The sequence below is a fragment of the Adiantum capillus-veneris genome, chromosome 5, assembly GCF_014529385.1.
Source record: "Adiantum capillus-veneris isolate H3 chromosome 5, ASM1452938v2, whole genome shotgun sequence".
Classification (NCBI taxonomy): Eukaryota; Viridiplantae; Streptophyta; class Polypodiopsida; order Polypodiales; family Pteridaceae; genus Adiantum; species Adiantum capillus-veneris.
Genome location: NC_140935.1, coordinates 103477254 through 103500631, shown reverse-complemented (window position 1 = coordinate 103500631; position 23378 = coordinate 103477254). Strand labels below are relative to the sequence as shown.

The window sequence follows — 23378 nt, the reverse complement described above, 5'->3', positions numbered from 1 at the left end:
AAGGGTGAGAAGGTGATCTTCCCATGCTGCTTCTTCGCCTTATGCCACCTTTCCATGAATTCGAATCGTTGGAATGTTGAGCTCGATGGGTTGCAAAGCTTCTTGAACATAGACTAGGTGGAAGGGCGTGAACTCTGTCGCTTCCTTGTAGGTAGTCCGATAGGCCCACAATGCTCCATCCAAGAAGTCATCCCATAGCTTTGTCTTGTTCTTTACCATCTTTCGCATGATTCCTGTAATGATGCCATTAGCCTTCTCTACCAAACCATTTGACTGAGTATAGTAGGGTGTGCTATGCCGATGTAGAATGTGAAGCTCATCACAAACTTCTGTGAGCAATTCCTTTCTAAATCATAGACCATTATTAGAAACAATCTCCAAAGGTGTGGAAAATCTGCAACAAATGTGAGTGTACACAAACTTGCTAACTGTCCTCTCATTTGCTCTTGCCACACTTTGAGCTTCTACCCACCTAGTCATGTAGTCTATGGCCACCAAGATATACAATTTTCCATTTTTGGTCCTAGGAAATGGACCCATAGAATTAGTTCCCCATTTTTCAAACTGACCATTTGCAAGGACTAACGGACGTGGACCATGTAACAGACGCTTGTTTCCATGAGTATGACAATTGTGGTAGATTTTACACCAATTTTGAACATCAATGTGCAAGCTTGGCCAAACATACCCGGCAAGAAAAATCTTTTTTTCAGTGAGTTCCTGTGCAAAATGACCACCACACGCTTCTTCATGCAAACCTTCAAGAATGATTGGAATCTCCTTGGTTGTCGGTATTCTCCTACAAACTTGATCTTTCCCCTTTGGTAGATGGCACCTTCCAAAAACAAATACGAACTCTCCTTCTTAATGAGCCTCCCCTTTTGAGCCTTTGTGAAGCCCTCTAGAAACTCACCCTCTAAACTGTAGCTCATAATGGGATACAATGACTCCATTCCCTGGTACCTTGGTTGCTTTATCACTGCTATGATGACATACACGTCACTCTCAACACATGCAGCTGCTTTTTGGGCAAGCAAAACAACATCTTCATTTTGTTTCCTAGGAATATGATACAATTGTACTTCTTTAAATTGATTGAAGTGTTTACGGATTGCATAAACCTTTTGCCTTAGCCTTTCATGATTACAAGCCCAAATACCTAGAATTTGCTTCACAATGAGAAGTGCATCCCTTTTTACCATGAGACGCCATATATTTTGAGCAACACACATCTGCAAACCATGGATTAGTATGGCGTACTCTACTTCATTGTTGCTCATGGAACCGGGAAAATTCACATCAATGCTCTTTCATAACAATCTCACCATTTGAATCAAACAACACAAGCCCTCCCCTTGCTTTTCCTGTAGCCTTCTTAAATGCTCCATCAAAGAACAAGGTGAATGCATTAGGTAAATGCCTTGGTGATGGTAAGGGTAGGGTTTTCACTTCAGGCACCTTAATGTCCCTTTCATGCACTCTATAGGTGAGAATCCCTGCTAATTGTGCACGTACACTATCTTCTACTTTGAAAGAGTATTGGAACTCTTTCAATTCCATGATCCATTTTGAAATCCTGGGACTCATCAGTGTTATGATAAATGGTTTTGGTAGGAGGTAGGATCTAAACTTTCTCACAGCAAAGATAATAGAAAGAATCATAAATTCTGCTTTTGTGTAATCCTTTTCAAGTGCATTCATGACCCGGCTAGCAAAGTAGACAGGCCGCATCCTAGTGCGATGAGGATCTTGCTGCAACAATACCGCACCCAATGTCTCTTTACCCACACTTGAGATAACAAAGAATGTAAACTCCCAACGTGGAGGCATGAACGTCGGTAGTTCCGCCAAAACCATTTTTATACAAGAAAAGTACTCTACAAACCATGTAAACTCTACATGTTGTGTCAACTTCTGGAGGGGTTGAAGTAACTCTGATGCCAAGTGAATGAAGAGTGACATGTAATTCACCTTTGGAATAAATGAAATTACCTCCTTAAGACTCTCTGGTGATGGTAGCTCAATGAGAGCTTGTGCCTTTGCTGGATCTACCTCAATGCCTTTGGAAGAAACCTTGTGACCAAGAAAGATCACTTTATCCTCACCTATGTGGCACTTGTTGGGATTGAGTTCACCTCCCATATCATATAGCTTCTTCAAGCCTTCTTCTACCTTCTGTAGATGCAATGATTTACAGCTATAGATGAAAAAATCATCTATGAATACTCTAATAGACTTCCCAAAGAATGCTTGAAACACCATGTTCATGAATTGTTGAAACATTGCTGGAGCATTGTCAAACCAAACGGCATGACTCTAAAAGCAGAACAACCCCAAGGAGTGATGAAGGTTGTTTTTAATTGATCCTCCAATGCAATACCTAATTGAAAGTAACCACAGTAACCATCACATATCGTGTACTTTTCTTTACCTGCTACCTCATTAAGAATCTCATCTTGAAATGGGAGGGGAAAATGATCCCTTTTTGTTGCCTCATTGAGTGGACGATAATCGACACTCCACTTGCCATTCTTTTTTGGAGTGACCACAAATAGAGAGACCCACTCAAAATTCTCTACAGGGTAGATGAACCCTTCTGCTAGAAGCTTCCTCAGCTCTTTGAGTAGTGCTTGCTCTTTGATGATTCCTAACCTTTGTAGCTTTTTTGCTTTAGGTTTGGCCTCTGGCTTTAGCTCGATCTTGTGTTGATTTTCATACACTCCACGTACATCTGTGTAATCTTTAGCAAAAAGCCTAGTAAACTTTTTTAGCACACTTTTGAATTCCTCTCTTTCCTCCCAAGTAAGAGTCTTTGACAACATACCATCTAGCATTTCTTCATCTGCTGCAAAATTTGGTTCTCCTGGGGCCTACCTCTTCTAAACCTTGGCAAGATGTCTCTTCGTTATTGGCCTAAAAATTACACCCATGACTTCAATGGATGACTCCTCCTCCGTAGTGCTACCACTGCTTTCTTCTTCCGAGGTGTCATTGGTCCAATCATCCCCGCTTTCACTTTGAGAAGATTCCTCCTGGAGATCCTCTTGATGTTGCTCCTTCATGTCAAAGACAACCTTCTTGTGATTGTCATTCTTGCAAATCAACTTTCCGCTTTCCCAATCTTGCAAAGCTCGCATCCTCATTAGCCACGGTCTACCTAGGATAAATGGATAGCCATTTTCCCTTGTAGACATAACATAGAAAGCAAGAGCCTTCTTAATGCCAAAAGCTTCCACAGAAACATTCTTACAAACTCCCAAACACCTAGCCTTCCTATTATTTTCTATTTTCACTTTGATTTCAGGCGTCTCATGATTGTGCATACCTAGTCTCTGCATAAGGTCCTCTGTCATGATGCAAATTTGTGCGTCCCCATCCACTAGACCCTTCCTAACTAGTTTTCCCTTGATATAGAAATCTAGCACAGGTGTAATATCCTCATTCATTTGGGAATGTGCAATTCTAACAACTGGAATATTTTCTTTGGTCCTTCTCCTAGTGCTAATTTCCTTTGTTAACTCCCTCCTAACTTGTGGGCACAATGCAAGAAATTGAGGCCATGATATGCTTGGACCTTTACCTCTCATGTCCTCCATAAGGTTGTAGGGATCCATACCATGTCCAAGAGGGAAGTCTTGAAGGTTGATGCGGCGCCGGGTCCTCTTGGCTTCCTTGGTTTCCTTTGCTTTCTTTCCTCGTCCATGGTCACTTTGTGATGTTACTCCTTCCTTTTCCTTGCCTTTTCCCCGCCCACGTTTGATTCCACTTGCTTCAATGTCACCCTCTTTGGATTGTGTGACTTCTACAACATTGACATTTGGGTCAGGAAAAGGTTGAACTCCTTCCATCCCTTGTGGAGGTGATCTTGGTCCATTTGGCCTTTGTAGAAACCTCGGTTGTTGACCAACTCCTTCACCTGCATTCATCACTGGGTAATTCAAGCTAGGTCTCCTTGCCTCCCCTCCCCAGGGGGCCAAGGACAATTATACATCCCATGTCCAGACTCTCCGCAATTCCAACATTGCAAGACTCTCCTAGGTCATGGATCTCTCTCTTCAGACTTCTTTGTTTGTCCCTTTCGACCTACAGCTTGTGCAAGGTGAATTGACAGGATGCTTAAAGATTCATTTAACTTCTCAATCACTTCTGTCTTTACTTCAGGAAGCTCCCTAGATGTTGATGCTTGTGACTTACCTTTGGGTCTAAGACCTTCTATTGGAACCTCTCCCCTTAAGCACTTGAGTTTTGTATATCTCTCGACAGCAGCCCTAGTTTCAGCTGCATCAAAGGTAGCAAGACCCGCCTCTATTTTTAACTTAAGGTCAGGAAAGAGTCCGGCTATGAACCTCTCCTTTTTTAGAATTTTGCACCATCACCAGGGTTAGCAAAATTTTTTATCCATAGAGCCCAAAGATTTAGAAACTCTTGCTTGTAGAAGTCATCTAAGTCTTTTTGCTTATGAGAAACAATGTCTTGCCATAATTTTTGAGTGTTTGGGGGATCAAAGAAGTATTCCTTGAAATGATTCAAAACTTCCATGTAATTCTCCTTAACTTCCTCAGGCAAAGAGTCAAACCAAGTTCTAGCATCTTTCCTAAGGACTACCTCAAACATTTCTACATGTTCTTGATCAGTTATTACTATCCTCTTGATACGGCAAGACATCTTGAAATTCGCTAAAAATAATTCTTCATCCTGTCCAGGCTCTGCAAAGAAAAGCGAATATCCAAACATTTGGCGTTGGTTCTCCATTGAATTGATTTCAAAGTTCACACGTTTTTTTCTTCTTCTTAAAAAGATCTACACAATAATTTTTTGTAAATGACAATTTGTTCTACAAAAAAATAAAAATATGCACATCAAATGATCTATGATAATCAACAAGAGGTAGGATGACATGGTTTGGTGATGCAACAATTTCTCCTACTCTTTGGGCACCAAACATGAACACCATATGTTGTTGAAAATGAATCTTTCTACTAATTGCAACGTTTATTCTAATGTGTGGAGTGAAATGGAAGGGAAAAAAATATATTGATGGGCCATTATCCATTGTCTATGCATGACCTAATGCTTAGAACAAAATAAAAATATAGACGTCCAAAATAAGGTTATATCTAGTGATTGGGAAAATAAAAGGATTTACTAAAGTGTTTATATCGGCCAATATAAGAGGACCTAAAATTCTACGAATTACACATTGAAATTGCAACTTAGTACGAACAATTATGTGTAACTTTTGCCTTGCAATGGGAATGAAAGGATCATACAAATTCTCATGATTCATGCAAACTACTTGACTATGCTAAAGGTTGAACCTACACAAAAACATACACATGCCGTCCTCCGTGAGGGCACTAAAATTGAGGCAGACCAGGGTGGGAAACAAGAAGAGTGGCCTCAAAACACCCGTTGAGGCTCCCGTGCTGCTCAATTGGGGTTCGGGCAAGAAAAATCAAAGACAACAACAACCCATAGCCAGAAACCAAACAAGAAAAGGGGCACCACCTATTTGTAGATGCGAACTAGGACGCACGTGATATCTCCTTGTACTCAAGCACACAAAGGGAGGGGAATGCAAGATAGCCACACACACCAAACACAAACATTCACCACACCAGGAGAGGTAAAGAGAACAAATTAACTTGAGCAACTTAGTCTTAGACTTAAAGACTAGATGCACACAAAGCTTGACGAAATACAGAGAGACAACACAAAACTTGACCTTGTTGTTGCCAACACACATATTGTCTTAGGGTCACAGGAGCCCCCTCACCGAGCACTCTCTTACAATTTACTTTTTAGGCAAAAAATTCAACAAGCCCTCAAAACACCAAGCATGAAATGGCACAACAGACTTCAAGGACAATATACCTTCAACCACCTGATGAGCCAACTTATCAAGTCAATTTGGAGAGAAGACCGTAGTTGCTGTATACAATTGCACCCAAAACTATAAATATTATTTATCCACAAGAGTAGGCTACAAGTGTGATCAAGAGTATGGCATCACTCCACTCCTCTAGATGGCATACCTACCTTCAAGCTTCTCCATGCACCTATGTGTAGTGATGAAATAGAGCACTCACAATGCACACACTCTACACAACTAGGCTTGAAGAGTGTGTGTTATGTGTGGAGAATGATGTGGTGTAGTGTGATCATGTGACAATTTACAAGGGAGAGAAGGGCTCTATTTATAGGTTTTAGAATCCCCGATTAGGATTAGACTTAATCAAGTATATTTGAAGAAATCAAAGATTATTCATATTTTTATTTTTTAAATGAGGGTGGGTCTCTCTTATCCTTTGAGTCACATGGATGTGGGCTCAAGGGAAGATAATTATTGACGATGAAAGGAGAGAGGATTGAGGGAATAATTTGCGAGTGCCTACTCTAATAGATAGTAGAGGGTGTATTTTTACAATAAGGTTAGTGGTTAGTGGTTAGGAATAATCACTACTATAAAATATTTACAAAATCATTCACCAGATGATGGGATATATGATGATAAAAGTTAGAGAAGGGATAAGATTGTAAAGAGAGGTTGAAGCTTTGGAGAAGTTGACATTCACCTCTTTACAGCACCGGTAGAAGAACCGGTCAGCATGGCGAAGTAGCGCATGTCGATGAAGCTATGTTATCTTGAAACCATGGATAATTCATGATAAAAGCCTTAATTTGCAGAGGTGAACCTTGGATTTTTTTTTGTTTTTTTGGATTTCTTTAGAAAGCTAAAGAGGATATGGTAATATGGACATATATGTAGAGAGAAAGGGGAGCACATAGTGGTGTAGAAATGGAGGATGAAGACTACCGAGGTATGAGAGAAGTGGCAATGGTGAAGAGGGTGAAATAGGACATGGGACTTTCAGGTTTGGGTATGGGAAAGAAAGGGATGAGTGTAAGAGTGAGGAGGTGTGTGGAAGGGTGAGAGAAAATAGAAAGATTTTTTGGTGTATGAGGTGGCAGTTTTGAAGTCGTCCATAAATTTCATGTAAAATTTCCCTTGACTTCGACATTTGTGCAAAACTTATGAAAAATAGTTCAGGCCACGCGCTACATTTTCTCTTTTGGAAGTATCCTTAGATTCGGATCAGAAGAGGGTGCCAAAATTCGAGCAAAAAGCTGTCCCTGCACCACCTCATAAGGGTTGAAGTGGGCCTCTATTTCATTCTTTTTCCTTTGTAGTCTTCCAAGTGAGTCTGCCCATACATCAAAGATGACCTAATATTGCCAAGGAGCTTGCACACATGTAGGGTAGAGGATAAGTATCAAAGATAATATATATTTGTGGGATAAGAAGATAGGCTAGCTAGTCATGAAAAATGGACACATGGGATGCATGGTGACAAAAAATATATAAAATAAAAGGAGTAAAATCATGAGGGAAGGGACCCTCAATTATTCTCTATTTTGAGTGATTTATGGGATTTATTTGAAGATGAAATCTATGTACTTGTGTGAATATTTATCTCGGAGGGATGGAAAAAAATATGACGGAGCCGATAAGGTTATTGGTGAATTTTTACGGTGAAGTCACATAAAGGTTTTTTCAAGGCTTGTGTGAGTAGAGCTTAAGGGATAGAATGAAAGTAAAATATGTATAAGGAATGACACGTGAGGGAAGCTAGCATACTTAGACCTGATAACACACACCTAGGAATATATATTTATATAAATACAATTTTTTTGAAAAAACCCTTTATACTTAGGTCCTTTATTTGATAGAAAATATTTACATGTAAAGAGGACCGTAATATTATAAATTTATTTTTTTGTCTCCTAGCCCAATGACTCGCTCAATGATTTGATTAAAAAGACATAATAAAAACCCTAAACGCACGCACACTATTTACAATGAAAACGTGAGCCTAGTTGTTGTGCTAGGGTGTTTTTGTGGGGTGAACTAGCTTCTCAAAGTATTTTATGAGAGCCGAAAAAATGGCTATCAATAGTTTAAGCATGTTCCTCGTGTTGATCAGAATAAAGAAGCTGGTGAGTTGGCTAGGGACAAGTTAGATACCTTGGTAGCTCCTTTAAAGGTGAAGGAATCTTTATATGGAGGAAGAAAATCATTGTAAGATGTAGAAGTATTTCTTGGTAAAGGGCATGTCAAAGGTTTGATGTAAGAAAATAGTTGCAAAAGAAAGAAACTACACATTGGTAGGTGAAGATCTCATGTTTTATGGCAGAGAGAGCATTTTGAGAAAAGTGTCATACAAAGAAGACAGGGGCTTGATTTTGGAGCACTCCCATGAAGAAACAGGCCATCAAGGCAAGGATCAGGTTGTCATTTGTATTTTGAGAGCAAGTTATTGTTGTCCCTCTATGATGAGAGATGTATTTTTTGGTGCAAGTCATGCCATGAATGCCAAGTGTTTGCAAATCAAAAGCTTTTGGCTAAGCCTCAAAAGGCTATAATGTCTTTTGATGCATTTGCAAAATGGGCAGTGGATGATGTAGGTCCAATGCCAAGGACCAACAATGGCAAGATGTATATCCTTGTGGTTGTGGACTATATGACAAAAAGGGTGAAGGGAAGAGAAGTAAAAGATGTAACAACAAGAAGAGTGGCCTCTTTTCTGTATGAACGGGTGTGTTGCAAGTTTGGAGCTTCTATGGTTATAATTTATGATCATGGACCAGGGTTTAGGGGAAAACTTATTGCTGCTCTCATGGAGAATTGAAAATTCAGCATAGGTATTCTTCTCCTTACTACCCACAATGCAATGGGCTGGTTAAAAATTGCAATGGTCAAATTGTGAAGATGCTACCAAAGTATGGTAGAGAGCATCGTAAAGAGTAGGATTTGGACTTAGATAACTGTTTGTGGGCTTATATAGCTCTGTATAGAGTCTCAACATAGTTCATAGCATATGATCTTATTTATAAAAAAGAAGCTCTCATGCCCATATAGGTGCAATTGGATGCCTCAAAGTTGTTGTGTAAAATGGAAGGTGCACACAATGACAAGTTGCATGAAAGAATTCTTTCTCTAGAGTTGTTGCAAATGAATACAGAGAAAGCCAGTGATTATTATCTTCAACAAGCAGAGACAAGGATGGAGAAAATGAATAAGAGGCTGCAAGAGAAAGAGATTAAAGAGGGAGATCTAGTGATGAAGTATGACTCTTGCTTGGATTTTACTTTAAAGAAGTTGAGGACAAATGGTTTGGGTCCATACAGAACGAAGCATGTAATTTCTAATGGCACATATGAGTTGGAAAATTTTTCTGGTGAAGGTTTCCACTATATCATAAATGGTTATAAATTGAAGAAATATTTTGCAAGGGATGTGATTCAAGATGCGAATAGTCTCTGGTTGAGCATAAATGCTTTACCTAGAGGGTGGGCAATGATGATAGACCGCTTTCGGCGTTTACAAAGTAGTGTGTATATGCATGTTCATATGTAAAAAAATATTTAAATACATGCATTTGGGAGCTTTTCATAGAGGTTTCAAGTTTTAAAAATGATGCAACATGTACACATTGGAATAGCGAGGTTCGTGTGCCAGCAATCGGGCACACGTACATGCCTGGATAGGGTATCAGGACCTTGAATATGGTTCTTGGTGGCTTCTTTTGGCTCTAGGGAATTTATTTGAGCTTTCTAGCATGTAAATAATGCAAGTCAGAGGTGTGAACACCCTCGATCCGTCGGGGGTCAAAACTGGCCAAAACTGGGCCCAAAAAGGTCAAAAAATGACAAAAAAATGGTGTGAAAATGCTTCAAATTTCCACATCGCTCACAATTCCGTGAGTGTTCAAGCTAAGAGATAATTTTTGAAGCCAAGCCTTGGCACTTTCACATCTCTGTTTGTGGGAGAAAGCAGGGTTCCTACAGGTGGTCTAGTGCAGTCCCGTCGCGTTCGCATCCTGTTTTTGAGTGTGTGGAGGAGTGAATGAGAGCTTTTTCTGTTCAATTTTTCACTTGGGAGAGTCTATGGAATTTTTGATGTTTCCATGGATCTGTGTGTGCAAGGAATTGAGGGAAGAAGGTTGTGGCTTTCTACAAGACTATGTAACCCTGTATCGGTGCCACTAGGGTTGGCGCTACTCCAAACAGTCCAATAGAGTGGAGTTTGGGGAAGGGTTTACAATGGTTTGAGAGAGGAATTTTGTGGATATATCTCTTGAGTTTTTTATGGTTTGTATTGTATACTTGGGTCACCATCAAGTGTGATTTCAAATGCTAATCAACTCGACTCACCCTGTAGTGTCTACTACGGGCAGGCAAGGGCTTGTAGGTGGAGGTGTTTGGAGTTTGAATTGAGCTTGTCAGTAGTATCTTTATTGAGCTTTTGAGTTATGTTGAGTGAGGTAAGACAATTCAAGAAATACCTTGTGCTATGTTAAGGTTTCTGTTAAGTATGGAGCATGATTTACCCCTTGTATTTTTTTTTATAGTAAAAACGCACATTTGTAAGGCCCCTGTTATGAGGAGAAGCCATCATGCATGACGAAAAATCACTCGCTAAAAACAAAATTTTCATGGCCAGTCTCGAGCTTGTATGGTTTGTAGATTAAATAAGAGATTGTATAGTTTAAAACAAGCATGAAAACATGGTACTTGAAGTTCGATCGATGCATGTTGGATCATGGATTCAGAAGATGCAACTTAGATCATTGCATCTACACAAAGAATTTGGGACATGGGAAGTTCATCATCCTAATGTTGTATGTTAATGACATGCTGATTGCAAGCGCTAACATGCAGGAAATCAAAGACCTAAAAGAAGAACTATATAAATCTTTTACAATGAAAGATTTAGGTGCTACAAAGAGAATACTTGGTATGAAGGTATCAAAGATATCAAGGGAAAGGACTCAAAAAACAATAAAGCTATCTCAAGAGGATTACATCGAAAAGGTACTAGAAAGGTTTGCAATGCAAAATGCAAAAATGGTTTCTACACCTTTGGCTGGTCACTTTAAACTAACCAAGGATATGTGTCCAAAGACACAAGAGGTGATAGGCTATATGTCTAAAGTTCCATACGCTGCAGTGGTAGGTTCTCTTATGTATGTTATGGTTTTGGACAAGGCCAGACATTGCACGTATAGTGGAGTTGTAAGTAGGTTCATGGACAACTCAGGTAAAGAGCACTGACAAGCTGTGAAGTGCATACTCAGGTATCTAAGAGGGACAACAACAAATGCTTTGTATTTAGGAGGCACTGATATTTTCTTGAAAGGGTATGCTGATGCAGAAATTGCACGTGACAAAGATACTTGAAGGAGTACGATTGGCTATGTCTTCACGGTTGGAGGCATAGTGGTAAGCTAGGCTTCAAAGTTTCAGAAAGTGTTCTCACTTTCTACCATAGAAGCAGAGTACGTAGCAATGATAGAGGCAAGCAAAGAAATTCTATGGCTTCACAAATTCTTAGAAAAGCTTGGATTCAAGCAAGACAATTGTGTCTTGTACAGTGAGAGCTAAAGTGCTATCTATCTTATGAATAATTTAGCCTTTCATTCAAGGACAAAGCACATTGAGGTGAGATATCACTCCATACGCACTCTTTTGGAAGAGGGACAACTAAAGGTAGGAAAGGTGTATACAAGTGAAAAACCTGCAAACATGTTTACAAAGGTGGTCAACCAGGAGAAGTTGAGCTTTTGCTCATCTTCAATTGGCATTCAAGAATAAGGAGGCAGGATGGAAAGCAGTCTCATAAGTTTGGTGTGGAGATGAGTCTCCAAGTTGGATATTGTGAAGTATGGAGCCTGATTCACCCCTTGTAATTTTTTGTACTAAAAACGCACATTTGTAAGGCCCCCGTTATGAGGAGAATCCACCGTACGTAAAGAAAAATCACTCGCCGAAAACCAAATTTTTCACGGCCAGTCTCAAGCCAGGAAAATCACTCTCCAGAATATTCCTTTTCGTCGGAATATTATGGCAGGACGACGGTTGAAAAGTGGTCGGAAAACGACTGACGGGTTGGCCGGTGGCGGAATTCGAAGGAAGACTTGTCTTCTCAAGGGCGGCCACACATGGATGGATTGGAGGGTCTAATGTGGACTTATCTACATAAGGGGCGGCTACACATGGCTGCCTCTCATGGGAGAGGGCAACCATTTTGGTCTATAAAAGGAGGCCTCTTCTGCACACAAAAATGGATTGTGAAGCAATGTGGTGCATTGTGAAGTTGATGTGAGGAGGTGAGAGTGAAGCAAGATGGGAGATCTAAAAGAGTATAATCCCTTTGTAATCTACTTCTTGTTTTGAAGTACTAAATCCATTGAGTGTCTGCTTTTTCATGGACGTAGCTTACATTGGGTGAACCATGCATATCGTGTGTACTCTCTCTCTCTCTCTACTCTATAATCTCTTGTGCTGGAAAATTATCTCTCTTCATTAAGTAATCTACTCAATTATCTACTTAGCTACGTCATATTTTATAATAACTAGTATCAGAGCAAGGTGTGCTTGTAGCTAAATTGTCTTAAGGAAAGGATTCCTTGAATTGATTGGGAGTAATGGCGGAGGAAGGGAAGCTCAAGATGAAGAAGTTCAACAACAAGAACCACCAACATTGCAAGATGTAGATTGAAGACTATTTCTACTTGAAGGACCTTTATTTGCCACTAGGCGGTCTTGCAAAGAAGCCCACAACAATAGGGTAGATGAAGCATGGATTGTCCTTGACTGAAAGGCATTAGGAACAATCCGGCTAATCTTGGCATCAACGGTGGCCTTCAACATTTTGGAGATGAAGACCACGGAGAACTTGATGAATTCAATTGAGGACTTCTACGAGAAACCATCGACATCCAATAACGTATTTCTTATGAAGCGTTTGTTCAATCTAAAGATGGCAGAGAATGGTTCAATTACAGAACACCTAAATGAATTTAGCATCAACATAGTCAACTTCGATCGATGAAAATCAATTATGATGATGAAGTGAAATCTCTCCTTATACTAGCATCTCTAACGAATAGTTGGGACAGCCTTGTGATGGCTGTAAGTAATTCTATCTCTGGCACAAATACTCTTAAGTTTGATCATATTGTGGGTGTTCTCCTAAGCAAGGAAATGCAAAGGAGAAGCACAGGAGAATCATCAAGTGCTGCATTGTCAGTGGAAACAAGAGGAAGACCTAAGGAGAGGTTCAAAAACCAGAAGGGTCATGATCGCTCAAGGCGAAGCAAGTCACGCACAAAGTCAGTTCTTGAATGTTGAAACTGCGCAAGAAGGATGACTGGTTCAAGACGAAGAAGAAGGAGTCGGAGTCTCAAGACAACAAGTCAACATTGGAGGCCAATGTGGCAGGTAAAGTAGAGCAAGATGCTCTAATTCTCTCATTAGACAATGTGTCTACTTTCTTGATAGTAGATTCTGGGGCTTCGTTCCATGCAACACCACACAAGCAGCATTTCCAAGATTACACCAAAGGTAATTTTGGGTATGTATACTTGGCAGATAATGAAGATTGTGAACTTGTTGCCAAAGGTACAGTTTGTGTCAAAACTGCTAATGAAAATGAATGGAAGCTTAAAGATGTTAGTCATGTCCCTTCTCTTCATAAAAACTTGATCTCTATAGGACAATTGGACGATGAAGGTCACAACATTGCATTCAAAAGCAAACAGTGGAAGATCTAAAAGGGATCTTTGGTGGTTGACAAGGGAGAAAAGTTTGGTACACTTTATCTTTGTACTATTAGCATGCAATCTTCAACTTGTGCAATAGCTACAAAAGTCGATATTGTGGTGTGGCACTAACGGCAAATAAAGAAATGCAAATCCTTAAAATAAAGAAGATTCTACTAGGTTTGAAATAAGTGGACTTAGAGTTCTGTGAAGATTGTGTTTATGGTAAATAAAAGAGGGTAAAATTTCAAAAATCAAGAAATGAAAGAAAAAATAGAAAGCTTGAGTTGGTTCATTTTGATGTTTGGGGTCTTGCAAGTACACCATCACTTGGTGGCTCATTGTACCATGTAACATTCATAGACAATGCGACTAGAAAGACATGGGTTTATGTAGTAAAGAATAAATTCAATGTGTTTTCCAAATTTTAAAAGTGGAAAGCCTTTGTAGAGAATGAAACAGATACTAAGGTTAAATGCCTTAGATCCGACAACGGAGGCAAATATTGCAGCCAAGCTTTTGTGCTAGCAATGGCATTCAAAGGCAAAAGACAACCCCAAGGACACCTCAACAAATTTGGATTTCGAAAAGGATGAACAAGACAATCATGGAGAGATCACGAAGCATGCGACTACATGCAGCAGGCTTACTCCTTAAGCTTTGGGCGGAAGTAGTAAGTACATCTGTGTATTTGATCAACCGGTCACCCTCAATAGTATTGGATGGGGGAGTTCCAGAGGAGGCATGGACAGATAAACTGGTGAATTATTCATTTCCCAAAGTGTTTGGGTGTGAGGCTTTCATGCACGTAGATAGAATCCTAAGGTCAAAGCTAGATGCAAAGTTCAAAAAGTGTTTCTTCATTGGCTATGGAGAAGGTGACTTTGGGTATCACCTATGGAATCCTGAAGATGGTAAAATCTTTAGAAGTAGGGATGTTATTTTCAAGGAACAAAATATGTATAGAGATTTCTTGGAAAGAAAACAAAGAAAAGAAATAGGTGATGAGTACATGGAGCTTGAGGACGGTGAAGATTCAAGGAGTGCAAACGGTGACAACGTGCAACAACGTCAACCAAATGAGGAGTATCAACCTATTCCCTGAAGATCCACAAGAGCAAGTAGACCTCTAGAAAGGTTTGTTCCTTCCTTGAACCATCTCTTGATCTCATATTCTAGAGAGCTAGAATCATACGAAGAAGCTATGCATCACAAATCCAAAGAAGAATGGATGAAGAGCATGCAAGTGGAGATGGACTCATTACATCGCAACCAAACAGGGGAGTTGGTTGAGTTGCCTCAAGGTAAGCGGGTAATTCAAAACAAATGGGTGTATAAGTTAATGGCTGCTACACATGGCTGTCTCTCATGAGAAAGGGCAGCCCTTTTGGCCTATAAAAAGAGGCCTCTTCTACACAAAAAAATGGATTGTGAAGCCTAATGTGGTGCATTGTGAAGTTGATGTGAGTTGGTGAGAGTGAAGCAAGGACGGAGATCCAAAAGGGTATAATCTCTTTGTAATCTACTTCTTGTTTTGAAGTACTAAAGCCATTGAGTGGATACTTTCCCATGGACGTAGCCCACATTGGGTGGACCACACATATTGTGTGTTCTCTCTCTCTCTCTCTCTCTCTCTCTCTCTCTCTCTCTCTCTCTCTTCTATAATCTCTTATGTGTGAAAATTACCTCTCTCCAGTAAGTAATCTACTCAATTATCTACTTAGCTACGTCATATTTCCTAACAGTTTCTGGGTATGTGAGTGTGAGCACGGTGTCTTTTGCTCCATCAACGTTGTCATCACAAACATCATTCTTAGTATGCATACTACTTAAATTTGTGCACAATAAAAAGATAACTAGTCTTATAAGACAAAAAAATTTGGTCTCATTAAAAAGGAACATGTACATTTTATTAGTCTAATGTAGCATTGTAAGCATTGACAAAGTTCATACTATCCTTAAGTTGTATTCCTTGCATCTATCTAGCATCTTCAAAAGGATAATTTTTTAACTTAATAAGATACCATCACATAATCTTACCATGTCATACTCGGATACCTTTGGGTTGTAGCACCTCTTCTTGGTCTTCCATTTTTGGATGGTCTTTAATAATTGGTTCACTTGGTGGCTCTCCTTTGTAGGGCTTATGTAGGCTCAAATGATAAGCATTGTGTATGAGCCAATGGCATAATACTTTTGATGGCCTCTTGTAGGATTTTTTCCCGTCGTTTTCCTCAATCGAGCGTTAGGAAACTTAAGGAAGAACCAATACTTTTGATGGCCCGTAGGATTTTTGCTCATTCTTTGCCTCAATAGAGCCTTTAGAAACTTAAGTAAGACCCAATCATTTTCTTTGAACGTTAAGGGCCTTCTATCCTTGTGAGTAGCATATTTTAGCCTTTGTTGAGAGATGGCTATAGCCTCAATCTTTTGAAAAGATTCATGTAGGTCACAACTATACTTATCGGCATCGAAGATCTTCCCATGTACTTTAAGTAGCAAGGGACTTTTAGGTCTTCCCTCTATGATTTCTAAAGGTTCTTTTCCCGTAGACGTATGGATAGTATTATTGTATGCATACTCTAAAAGGGGTAACTACTTCTCCCATTGTGAGTGTTGATCTACTTTTGCAATATAAGTCTTTAGTAGATCCAGTATCAAAGATTGGCTATCTCACTTTGGCCATTCGTTTGTGAGTGATAGGCAGAAGAGAAATTCAATCTAGTACCTAGATTTTCAAAGAGACCTCTACAAAAATTAATGGTCATTCTAGGATCTCTATCTGACAAAATGGATGTTGGCAATCCATGGTGTTTGAAAATTTGAGATATGAAGAGAGTTTCCATTTGGTGTGCCTTAATAGTTTCTTTGATAGGAATAAAGTGTGCTTGCTTTCTAAACTTGTCGATATTGCCATATTCTCGTATTTCCATGGATAGACTTGGGTATTCCAAAGATAAAATCCATGGATATACTCTCCCATGGTGAATTAGGGACTGGCAATGGTGGCTGTAGTAATCCAAGTTGCTTCCCTCTATCATACTTGGTCTTTTTCCATATAACACATTTTGAAACATACTCTTATATGTCCACTTTCATGGTAGGCCAATAGAAGTACGTCTCTACTCGTCGAAAAGTGGTTTGAATACCTCTATGCCCCACATAGGGAGGAGCATGGTATTCATACATAACGTTCTCGTGAAGGGAGTGGGTAACACATAGCCTATTTCCATGGAAAAGATAACCATCCTGCAAGGTGAATGGTTCTTCTTTCTCCCCCAATGCAAGGGCTAGCATTATGTCTCTAAGGTTGGGGTGAGTAGCATACTCATCTATCATAGAAGATAGATCATTGTGATGAGTGGCTATAGACACCACATTAACTCTTGGTCATTGTGAAAGTGCATTGGCCACTTGATTTTGTTTAGTAGCAACGTGAGAAATATGAAAATAAAATTATGAAGATTTGACCACCTCATTTGTTTGTCGAAAATCTTGGTTTGCATCATGAAGTACTTGAGACTTGGTGGTCTGTTTGCAAAATAAATGGAGTCCACAATAGATAGTGCTTCCATGTGTCTAGGACATGCGGAACAACTAAAAGCTCTTTTTCGTATATGCCCAGGACTCGTTCATCGGCATTGAGATACGCTATTGGCATGCTTCTTGAAGCAAAAATTCTCCAAGACAATCACCACAAGCATCACATTGGAGCTCAAATCGCTTTGAGAGATCCGGAAGCATAAGGACTAGTTGGGAGGTAATCTTCTCTTTGAGCTTGTCAAAAGAATTTTTCTCTTTCTACTATTTAAGAGAATTTGGCTATGAAGCATCTGTAGTATGCAAACATACCAATAAAGCTTCTTACCTCATGTAGATGCCTTGGATTAGGCCATGCTTTTATTACCTCTAACTTTGATGGATCCATATGGATACCATCTTGAGAGGTAATGTGACCTAAGTATTGAATCTCTTGAAGGAAAAATTTGCTCTTCTTTTAATAAAAAATTGATTCTCCCTCAAAACTTGAAAAATTACCTAAACATGTTTCTTGTACTCCTCAAGGACTTGGAGTAGATGATCCAAGAACACTCCAATGAACTTTTGGTAGGTTCTAAATACTTCCTCCATCAAACAATTTAATGTGGACGGTGCATTAGTCAAGCCAAAAGGCATGCCTAGATATTCATAAAGACCAAATGTTGTACAAAACGCGGCCTTTAAGATATCTTCATTCAATATCCTTACTTGATGATAGACACTTTTAAGGTCAATCCTATGAAAGTAGGTAAAGCCTTGTAGCTTATCAAATAGATCCTCTACCCACAATACGAGAAATTTGTTTTTGATGTGATATGGTTTAGTGCTTAATAGTCCACACACGTGCGGTATGTGCCATCTTCTTTTGCACTTAAAGGACTAGAGAGAAAAGGGAGAGGAGCTAGGCCTCACCATCTCTTTTGTCTACCAGTTCTTGTACTTGCCTCATGATCTCCTCTTATTGAGTTTGGGGAGCTTGATAAGAAGGCTTTTTAGGTGGTGAGCTTCCTCGTAGGATCTCAATGGGATAATCATCATCCCCTCGTTTTGGAGGTAAGTCCAAAGGGATATCATCGACGAACACATCTTGAAATTAGAAAAGTATAAATCTTCTTGATTCCTACCATTTACATTTGATGAAACATTAGGACCTCTAGGGACTCTTTGCCAAAATTCATGTATGCAAAAGTGAGCTTTTCATTGATTTTTCAAAAGCAAAAGAATTAACAAGTGGTATAGTACGACCATGCTTAGTAGCATCTATATACATTCTCTTCTCCCTATAGGTGAAGTAGATTCTTCTTTTAGGAAACTTCATGTTGGTAGCCATGCGGTTGAACCATGGTGCCCCTAGGATAACATAGTCATGTTGGAGAGGAGAGATGAAAAAGTCTTCTTTGTCGACGTAGCTTTGGACATGAAGCCTCAACTTCCCAATCAAGGGAGTAACGGAGTCTTGTTGTCCCTTGAAAATTCCATTCAGCAGCTACACTATCTCCCATCTCAAAATCTTGAATGCCCAACTTAGTGGCAAACTCCATTGATATGAAGTTGTGAGTAGAGCCAGGGTCAAACAAGATGAAGGCATCATGCTCCCTTACATTTCCCCAAGCATAGGAGAGAGGTGATCCTTTGCAATGAGCATCCTCTTTTGGAGCTTTGATTGCTGAAGCTCTAGGAGTCTCATTAAGGGAATTTCTTTTGGGGCAAGAACGATAACCATGTCCTTGCTCCCCACACTTGAAGGATTTGTGGTCCCTACGATGAGAGGTGGAAGTGCAAAACAAATTGGGTGGCCTCTACACCAAGACTATGCACAATGGACTCATCATGTGAGGTACACAATAGGGGCACCACCTAGCAAGATATGCGGCTAGGACACATACAAATACACAATCAAACATTCCATGGAAAACAATTTCAAGATGCACGCCCAAGTGTGGGATGGGCTGGTCGGAACACAAGATGAGAGGAATGGTGAGTGAGTAAGAATGGGCTTGCTACTTGTGCATGTAATAGGGAAGATAAAGAGGTAAGGGAAACATGCAAGTATGCTCACTTCTCATACCAGAGGTGGCGAATCCACACACCTTAAGATGCAAGTAGCAAGATGATAGGGATAGAGAGAGAGTATGTATGGTGGTGAATCCGCACACCTCAACATAAGCAAAATGGAAACAAAAAAGCATAAACCATACTCACAATGAAGTATATCCCAAACGACACAAGGTATGGCACTGTGTTGATTTCTTGCAAAAGATGAATACAATAGGTAGCATAAGGCAAGAAGATGAGAAGGGGACAAGACTGTAGGATGCATAATGGAGGGATGGGAGTTGATGGCAAGGAATATCATGAGTGTATTCATCATTCTTCTTCTTGAAATTGTGTCTTCAATCCTTCATTACAAGTGTGTGGAGACATGGTGATCATTTTGTGCATGGTGGTTGTGATGGTGTTTGTGATTATGTGATTAAGGTTCATGTTACTAGCATGTAGCACAAGGGTGTGTATGTGTAGGTGTGTGACTATGTGATATTATGCATATGGGGTAGTGTGTGTGTGTGTGTGTGTGTGTGTGTAGTGTGTATATAAAAGAGGAGGCCTCTTTTTATAGGCCAAGAGAGTGATTAGGGAAGAGATTATGAGAAAAAGGAGATATTACAAAGTAACCTCAGTTAGAGTCATTCCTCGAATGAGAGAGCTCCATCTGCCCGGCTTATTGACCAATTTCCTCATAATTGCCTTCATCATGGGGTGAGCTTTGTCTCTATGCCACCTTCCATAGATTGAGTCCAGGATCTTCCTTATAATATTTGAGATAATCTTGACAAAATAAGAGAAAATACAACAGTAATGGAGAGAAACCTATAGGAAGTTGTGTGTGTGGAGTTGGATAACCATGAATTCTTCCCAAGTGGACAGATAGGCTCCACCATTTTGGCCATATCTCCCAAACCGTAGCTCCAAAAATTATAAAACAAAGCGGGCCAAAAGATCAGACAATCACCTACAACTTTGTTGTTGACAACTCTTTCCAATTCGAAATGGAAAAAATAGAGAAAATCCCACAAAACTATGTGTCAGCCTTTTCCTTCCAAAAGTCTTCCAGGTGGTCCCCTCTTGCATTCATGTGCAAGCCTTGTGTCCACAAGTGCATTATGCTTGAATTTGATAACATTTTGTTGCCTCCAAATCAATAATGCATAAGATTCTTCTCCCTTTCGCTATTGACTCTTATTCTTCACTTGTAGTGACCGTCAAGTAGAATCAGCATCCAGTGAATTTTTTGTTTTCATAGGATTTGTTTGTACATCCTGTTATTTCCAAGAGCCAAATATGTCAAACCATAGCTATGTACAAAATATAACCATAGATTTAATGCATCGGGTCCCTCTTCCTCCACGAAGCCTTGAAGCCTTACCATGACAAGTGCAAGTGGAAAACGCACCCCAGTGGCCTGTACACCAGGACCATTCACATAGAACTCGTCACGAGGAGTGAACAAGGGTAGCTCCATCATATGACTAGTACAACTCAATTGGTTAGTGGAAAGACTCGACGCGGGAGTACTAGCTTTTAAGGGGGTCATACAAATAGGCTCATGACCACATATCCTAAAATGGGAAGGAGGGGGACAGAATGACAAAACAAGGAAAAAAAAACCTAAGTGGCTATTGTTGTCGGTAGCAATGGGGTCTTCTTAGGAGTTCAAAAATCGTGAATGAGAGCTCTCCCATCTTGATAGATTGCCCACTTTCCTTATTTACGAGCTTCATGCATTTTCTTGAGCTCGCTTGCTTTGAGTTTGAGTTGGTTCATAGTTAACTCCTCAACGATCCAAAAATTTGTTCCCTTGAGGAGGCGGGATTGGCGTTAAAGCCTCAACTGATCTTCTTTGACCTTGAAGGTAAGTGTGCATTGCCCATGTGGCAAGCGTCTGTTTGTGTTGTTGAGCCAAGAGATTGTGTTGGGCTCAATAGTGATTGGCTATAGGATGACATTGACCTTGATGATCGCTTCTTTGAGAGTGTCCTCTATTGTACACCATGGTGATGGGAGCCCTTCGATCCTCACTTTAAGACCAAGGGATTCTAGCTAGAATTCTTGGAGGGTGGCCTTTAACTTGGTGCCGATCTTTTTTGTGATGCCATCTGTGACTTGTCGGACTTCCTTTTGGAACCTCATGACAGACTCCACAATAGAGGCTTCAACCTCTTATTCTTTTGTAAGGAGAGGCTCGCTCTCTTCTTCCTTTGTGACATCGAGCTTGTGTAATTGTTTCTTGAGGGATACATTTTCCCTATTGAGCACTTGGATTTGGGTCTCAAGAGCTGAGATTTTTGCTTCTTGGTAGGCGAAGGAGTCCTTTCTGGGGGCAGCTCCCACAACAAGAAAAATTTTGCATCCACATGAAGCCGATGTGCTAGGAGTAGTCATCGTCACAAAATTGCGTCAAAACTAGTTCCTGCAGGTCAAAGGACCTAGCTCAAAAACAAAGCCGAGTTGTTGAAGTCTTAGGCGACGGGCTCACGGTCAGTTGAGGTGGCCCACATAGTTTGCTAGCGGACACAATTTTCTGACACATTTGAGGCCAGTCGGTTGTATATGCATCTACAAAGTTAGGAGTTGGGATGAGCATGCGAGTATAGCAGGCAACAGAACCGTAGGGTCCTGAGATGGGAGCTGGAGTAGAGAAGGGCATAGATTAACCTTAACGCCCCCACCTCCGGGCTACCCCTCACCCGGGGGGAGACTGTGGGAGAGGAAGAGAGGCTAGGGTTAGTGTTGTGTGTGTGTGTGTGTGTGTGTGTGTGTGTGTGTGTGTGTGTGTGTGAGAGAGAGAGAGAGAGAGAGAGAGAGAGAGACTATAGTGCATTCTCTAGAGAAATTTTATGTGTGGGGAGATCCTACTCCTGTGCGTAGTGACCCTCGGAGTTAGTGTATGTGTATGACCTCTTTTTCAAGTGCTGACTCATCGATAATGACCTCTCAATGCTCTTTTATAGGTGCAAGCTGCTTTATTTTAGTATAAACTAATTAGGTTTAGGGCCCTAAGCTGGAGAGACAAAGCAAGCAGCCGGGTCCTGGATGGTTGATTGGTGCTTTGTTTTGGAAGAAATAAGAAAATGATATTCTCCTAGGTGGGCCTTTGTGACCATCACCTAGAGAGAGGTGGAATATACAAATGGTTTTTTTACAAGGTTTGGCTTGGAAAATGGAAAATGAGGTACCCTATGAATGTCACTGATGAGGAGGTACGTCGTGGATGAGATGATACCGAGTCTCATAGTTTACTGGTGCGTTGGTGTAGCACACTCATCAATTTCGGTGAGGTGACTGGGGCATGCCTTCAATCAAGATGCATATTTGTGCACCACCATCTATGTAGATGTTTGAGATGTGTTGCCCCTTGATGTCAGCATCCATGATAGGTAGGATGTCATCTAGATTCCTCCCAGAGATAGCCCCAGCTATCCTTAGTCTTGACTTTTTAGTACTTACCATATTCTTCCATTGTCTCCTCATTCTTGGTGCAAGATAGAGTAATTGGGGCCACATTTTTTTTGAACCGTGCATCAAAAGATCTTGAACTAGGTCATATGGTTTAGCATACTCACCCATCAAAAAAATCCACGATGTCGATCTTCCCTTGAGGCTTAGACGCATGCTTGCTAGGATCTCCTTTTCCTTTCTCCCTTTGAGATGCCTCTTCATGCCTAGCATGCTTCATTCCCATGGAATTCACTTCTTCTACTTTTCCTTTTCCCTTGTCCTTCTCTTGGGCATGCTCTTCTACCTTTGCCTTTCCCTTAGCTTCAAGACTAATGACAATCACTACTTGGTTTCCAGCAGCAGCAGGTGGTGGGGGTAGAGGTGGAATCAGAGGTTGTGGTGGTGATTGTGGTTGTACGGGTGGTCAAAGCAGTTGGATTGGTGGAATCGTCTCTTGTTGCTTCGGCTGTCTCCCTTGGTGGAGAGATCAGATTATTCCTTAGTCCCCTATTGAAGTTCTGCATTCTTGGATGAGGACAGTAGTACATACCATGGCCGTCCCTCCGCAGTTGTAACAATGGTATTCTTGATTTTGTCTTTGATTCCCTCTTCCTTGCTCTAGAGTTTTGGCAAGTGCATGCCCTTGCTGCACCAGATGTACTAAAAGATTCTCTAATTGGTTGGTGATTCGGTTGAGCATGTCTTGTTTATCTTCAGCCGGTTCGTGTGGTTGATTCC

At 40.4% G+C, this 23378-nt stretch overlaps 1 pseudogene; it reads left to right on the top strand.

Moving 5' to 3' along the window:
* The window catches only part of LOC147457851 (uncharacterized), a 46927-nt pseudogene extending 23753 nt beyond the window's left edge, over window positions 1-23174 (top strand).
* The last annotated feature ends 204 nt before the right edge of the window (window positions 23175-23378 follow it).